Source organism: Bos taurus, chromosome 13 (genome assembly GCF_002263795.3).
Source record: "Bos taurus isolate L1 Dominette 01449 registration number 42190680 breed Hereford chromosome 13, ARS-UCD2.0, whole genome shotgun sequence".
NCBI lineage: Eukaryota > Metazoa > Chordata > Mammalia > Artiodactyla > Bovidae > Bos > Bos taurus.
This window is the reverse complement of record NC_037340.1, coordinates 77,060,445-77,066,661: the sequence shown is the minus strand read 5'-3', so window position 1 is coordinate 77,066,661 and position 6,217 is coordinate 77,060,445. Positions and strand designations below refer to the sequence as shown.

General features: G+C 43.6%; 1 long non-coding RNA gene across 1 annotated transcript; it reads right to left on the bottom strand.

The window, feature by feature from the left end:
• Positions 1-767: 767 nt before the first annotated feature.
• On the bottom strand, positions 768-5,990 carry LOC112449387 (uncharacterized). Its single transcript, XR_003037960.2, has 3 exons — positions 5,602-5,990; positions 1,534-1,713; positions 768-1,017 (listed from the first exon to the last, which is right to left on the bottom strand). It is a non-coding gene; the product is annotated as an uncharacterized lncRNA (long non-coding RNA).
• Positions 5,991-6,217: the final 227 nt, after the last annotated feature.

Below are 6,217 nucleotides of genomic sequence, written 5' to 3'. Positions count from 1 at the left end.
TCCTGTACAACATCACAAACCTCAAACTATGGTGGAGGTAAGGAAGGTAATGGCGACCTCCTTCAAAAGGTCCCAGATGCACTGCTGCACTCAGTGCCCCCAGCCCTGCAGCAGGCCACGCTGACCCATGCCTTTGCGGGGGACTCCTGGACACTTTTGGGCAAGTCTGGGTCAGTCTTTTGCGGAGTCACTGCTCCTTTCTCTTGGGTCCTGGTGCGCAGAAGGTTCTGTTTGTGCCCGCCAAGCGTTTGTTTCACAGTCCATGTATAGTCCGTGGGGTCGCAAAGAGTTGGGCATGACTGAGTGACTTTCACTTCACTTCCATTCACGTATGATTGGTTGCAGTAGACTTGGTTATCTTTGAGCAAATATGTATCTTCTCCATCCACTTCTCCATCTCTTGCCTTTGGCCTTAGCCATGTGATTGGCTTTGGCAATGGGGTATCAGTGGACACGATGTAAATAAAGACTTGAAATGTGCTGGTGGAGTCGAGATGCTCTCCTGGCCTCCTGCATTTTACCGTGAGAACATGCTCTGCGTAGCCTGCTAGTCTCCGAAAATAAAAAAAGAGTGACATGTGAGGCATCCCTAAATCAAACCCCCCTGCCCAGAGGCCCAGCTGAGATCATGAGATCAATGGTAGCTCCCTGCAAAATCCACAGATGTGTGAGCCAGAAATAAATGAGAATTTGTTCTGTAGCAAAAGCTGACATACACTTTTTTTTTTTAAACAACCTCCTTTTTTTTTTTTTCATGTTCCCTTTTTAATTCCTTTTTTTGTTGAAGTGGAGTTAATGTATAATGTTATATAAATTACAGCTATACAATAGAGTGATTCACAATTTTTAAAGTCTATCCTCCAGAGGAGAAGGAGGAGAAGGGGATGACAGAGGATGAGATGGTTGGATGGCATCACCGACTCGATGGAAATGAGTTCGAGCAAACACTGGGAGATGATGAAGGACAGGAAAGCCTGGCGTGTTGCAGTCCATGGTGTCACAAAGCATTGGACGTGACTGACCAAGTGAACAACAACAAATCCTCCAGTTATCGTTACAAAACACTGGCTACATCCCCCGTGCTGAACAATGGATCTTTCTAGCTTATTTAATTACCCAATAGTTTGTAACTCTCACTCTCCTTCCCGCGTGATGCCCCTCCCCCGCTTCCCTCTCTCAACTGGTAACCACTGGTTTGTCCTCTATGTTTGTGAGTCTGCTTCCTTTTTGTTATATTCACTAATTTATATGTTTTTAGATTCCACATGTAAGTGATATCCTATTGGTGTTATTTTTTAAAGAGAAAAAACTCAACAGAAAAAATTAAGTCAGGAAGCCGAGTGCCAAGCAAATAGCTGTTTAGTAAATGCAAGGTCCTCTTGCATTCCCTAACCCTCCTTCAAGAACGGATTCTGAATACTCTAGAAGCCCTTCCAGGCTCCCATTTGAGTGGGTTGCCCTTCCCCATGGCACTTTGCACATTTATTTCATTCTATCTTTCAAAATATTTAGCCCTTCCCATGCTTGTCTTACCCACTAGAAGATAGTCCCTGCTGTCAATCTAGTTGCATAAAGTTGAAAGTGAAAGTGTTGGTTGCTCAGTCGTGTCCGTCTGTTTGCGACCCCATAGACTGTAGACTGCTCCTCTGTCCTCGGACTTCTCCAGGCAAGGATACGGGAATGGGTTGCCATTCTCTTCTCCAGGGGATCTTCCTGACCATAAACACAATATAAATAAAAAGGAACTGTTTTCCATGTGTATGCAACCGACACACATCTAATTATATTAATATGTGCTCGATGGAAAAAACCATGATGTGATGAGTATGGGTGATTCTGTGCACTATTCTTAACTAAATGAGGGTGTGACGTGGAGGAATAAGAACCCGTAAACCTTCTCTCCTTTCACGAAGGCCCAGTTCCTTTGAACCTTTCATAGCCTGAACATCTTGGTGAGCTGGGCCTGATTCTCATGTTCAAAGTACTTATTTTGTGTCCACTGTGGTTATCACAATTCCAAATGGGGACTATTTTTATCCTCTTATTATAGTTGAGGAAAAAGAAAGCTTCAAAGAGACAATTATCCAAAGTCATACTGTTTACAAGAGGATTGACCCAGAAGAGAAGCTCAAGTCCGTCTGGATCCACAGCTACTTTCTGGGTTTAGTTGCAGAGTCACTTCTGCAATAAGGGGCTTCCTCAAGCATTTGGGCTTCCCTTGTGGCTCAACTGGTAAATAATCGCCTGCAACGTGGGAGACCTGGTTCAATCCCTGGATTGGGAAGATCCCCTAGAGAAGGGAAAGGTTACCCACTCCAGTATTCTGGATTGGAGAATACCACGGACTGTATAGTCCATGGGGTTGCAAAGAGTTGGACATGACTGGTTGACTTTCATTTCACTTCAAGCACTTGGATGAAGGATGTTAAAAGCACCCACGCAAATAAGAGTTTTGTGATTGATTGTTACACAGGAAAAACTGACCGATATATCTGAGAGGAGGTACTTGCTGGGTGTGGGGACAGCTCCGTTGACAGTCACCATCTGCAAATAAGCCTGATTATTGTTTCAAATGCTCGAGCTGACAAGATAACTCTGCAGAAGCTCTAGTTTCTTACCACCTAAGCTGAGGTGTCCCCCAAGTGGGCAGTTGACTGAGAAGTGGCTCAGGAATAGTAATCAAACTGTCAGGATTTGAATCCTGACTCTGCACTTCATCTGCTTTGCAACTTGAGGGAGATTGGTCAATGTTTCTGGGCTTTGAAGGGCTGACGCTGTTAAAGTCGGGGCTGATACAGTCCACAGGCATGTTTGTTTGGATCCACATCGTTTTTATTCTGTTTCATTTTGTCAATATTAAAGCAATAAGGTGTTTAATTGTGAGGAAACAGTCATTCATACACGATTAGTGGGAATGGATCTTGTCCAACTACTATGAGGGGGATAATTTGGCAGGGTTGTTAAATATTAAAAATCCAAATATAGAAATTCTACTTTTTGGAAATTAGCCTACAGATACATGTGCACATGTGAAAAATGATATATATTGGAGGTTATTCAGGCAGCATTGTTTGTAATGCAACAGTTTCAAAAAATTTTTTCAAAAAAAGTTTCTATCAATAGGGGATGAGTTAGATCAAATGTAGGCCATCCACAGAATGCAATACTATGCAGCTGGAAAAAATGAAGACTCTGCCCAGTGCTGATCAGGTAAGTTCTTTAGGATAAACTGTTAAATAAAAAGCCAGATCTAAAACAAAGTGTTTATTGTGGTCTCTTTGTGTAAAAATGGAGAAAAGAAAAAAATGTATGTAAATGTTAATACTATTTGTATAATTATGAAGAGACTTTAAGCATTCATAACAAACCAATAACTGTTAGCTATGGGAGTGAGAGACCCAATTGTGAGGGAAATTTTTATGTTTATCTTTTCAAAATATTTTGAATTTTGCAAAAAAAATTTAAAACATTTGGTGTTTTCAACAGCCAGAACATGGAAACAACTTAAATTCCACTGACAGATGAATGGATAAAGAAGATGAAGAAGATGTGGTGTATATATGCGATGGAAAAGCCATCAAAAAGAGTGAAATAATGCCATTTGCAAACATGGATGGACCTAGAGATTAGCATAATAAGTGAAGAACATCAGAAAAAGAAAGACAATGCCACGGGCATCACTTACATGTGAACTCTAAAATACGGCAGAAATGAACTTATCTCTGAGACAGAAACAGACTCACAGACACAGACTCACAGACACAGACTCACAGACACACACTCACAGACACAGACTCACAGACACACACTCACAGACACACACTCACAGACACACACTCACAGACAGACTCACAGACACAGAGAGCAGGCTTGTGGCTGCCAAGTGGTCCAAGGAAGGGTGGGTTGGAAGTTCAGGATTCGCAAACTATTGTGGCTCAGCTGGTAAAGAATCCGCCTGCGATGCAGGAGACCTGGGTTTGATCCCTGGGTTGGGAGGATCCCCTGGAGAAGGGAAAGGCTGCCCACTTCAGTATTCTGGCCTGGAGAATTCCACGGACTGTATAGTCCATGGGGTGGCAAAGAGTCGGACACGACTGAGCGACGTTCACTGTTCACTGATCACTGATATAGACAGTGGATTAAAAAAAAGATTTTACCGTATAACACGAGGAACTATATTCAATATCCTATGATAAACCATACTGGGAAATAATATGAAGAAATATGTATATATAATAATTGAGTCAGTTTGCTCTACACCAGAAACTAACACAACATTACAAATCAACTATACTTCTATAAAAACACATTTAAAAATAAGTCAGATGTTTTCATATACAGATGATTTAGCATCCGTGTAGGCACGTGTCAGCTGCAGTTGAGTAGTGACTGCCTCGCGGATGGAGTTGCACGCACTCCAGCTTGCCACAGTCCCCGCCACTCCCTATTGTCTCCCTGACCCCAGCGTCTGTAGCCATTTATCATTCGCTCCCTGCAGTTTTTCTTAGAGTAAACTAAGAGAGTGATAGATTTGCCATCCCCATGCTCTACCAAGAGTGGCAGGCTCGCTATACAACAGTGTGAACGCACTCAATGCTCCTGAAATGAACACTCAAAAATGGCTAAGATGGGACTTCCCTGGTGGCCCAGCACTTACCACTTCACTTTCTAATGCTGGGGGTATGGGTGCACCCCCTGGTCTGGGGGCTAAGATTCCCACATGCTTCAAGACCAAAACACCAAAGCATTAAAAACAAAAAACAAAACACAGAAGCAATACTGTAACAAATTCAATAAAGACTTTTTAAAAAAATGGTCCACATTAAAAAAAATCTTTAAAAAATGGTTAAGATGGTAAATGTTATGTTATGCACATTTTACTATAGTTAAAAATGTTGGCAGGCTCTCCACCTGTGAATAGATGCAGAGATGGCACCCGGTACCAATCAAAGTTCCAGCACCAATTCTCATGAGTCTGTAACTCTGAAGTAGGTGGTTTCAAGGCATCTCCTACTTCTATGATTCCTGAACTGTTGCTGCCCCTAACTTGCTGTGTGACCTTGGACAAACCACTTCTGCTCTCTGAGCCTTGATTGCTCCACCTGCTAAATGAGAAGCTTAAAGTGAATTATCTTAGAGGCTCTCTAGCTCTAAGAATCTCCCACTTGAATCCTCCTGGAGCACTGCCTCTGTCACTGTCTCCAAAGAGATGGAAAGTGGGCTTGGAGCTGGGGAGAGGGGAGCAGAGTCCTCCTTTCATGTCAGGGCTGTGTGGGCTGCAGTGGGAGGTTCCCTTTTCTTTCTTCCTTACTTTTTTAAAACCAGAAAGTTATTTTAAACTCTTAAGTGGGGAGCTGCTGAAAGCCACACGCCTCAGACCTCACGTGCTACAGCCTCTTGTGGGGAGAAAGCAGAGTTGAATCCTTCCTGTTCTCTCCCCTCCCCCGCCCGCACCTAGAGGGAGGGGGCCACTCTTCCATTCATCCTCTGCTCACCTGAGTTACAGAACTGAAAGGCAATTGTCTTCTGGACTTGGAGCTCTGGGGCTGGCTGCAGCCTGAAAACCAGCGCCTCTCCACCTTGAGCCTCCTCGCGACTTACCTGGGCATCTTTTCAAAATGCAGGTTCTCTTTCCGCAGGTCTGCAGGGGAGCTGAGGTCCTGCCCTTCTAAGAGTCCCCTAGGTAATGATCATGAGAGGCCAGACTGTGAATCTTGGGGCCCAGGATGCTGGAAACTCAGAAAAACCCAGCTGGAAAACCACCGGAAATTACTCAGCTGCTCCTTCTCCTTTGGAATTTGCCCTGCGCCCCTATTTCAGTAATATTCTTGAAACATATGGTACACGCAAAAGAAAAACTCAAATTCTTCAAAAAGGGGGTGCACTGAAAAGTCAGCAGCCCTCTCTCCCACCCACATCCTTCAATTCCCAGAAGCAGCCCCTGTGCCCTGTTTCTTGTGGCTTCCTCCAGAGAAAGTCTGTACATTATATTGATAATTATTATTATACCTGCCTTTTGTTAACCACTTCCTACGTCATAGGTACTGAGCAGAGCCTCCCATGTAGCTTACTTTACTGAATCCTTCCAACAAGTCCAGCTATCAGGACCCAGTTTCACACTGAGGAATCTGAGGCACAGAGAGGTTTGGTACAGTCATTTCTTGGTCACTGGGGGTGTTTGGTTCCACGACCCCTGTGGATGCCAAAATCTGTGGAT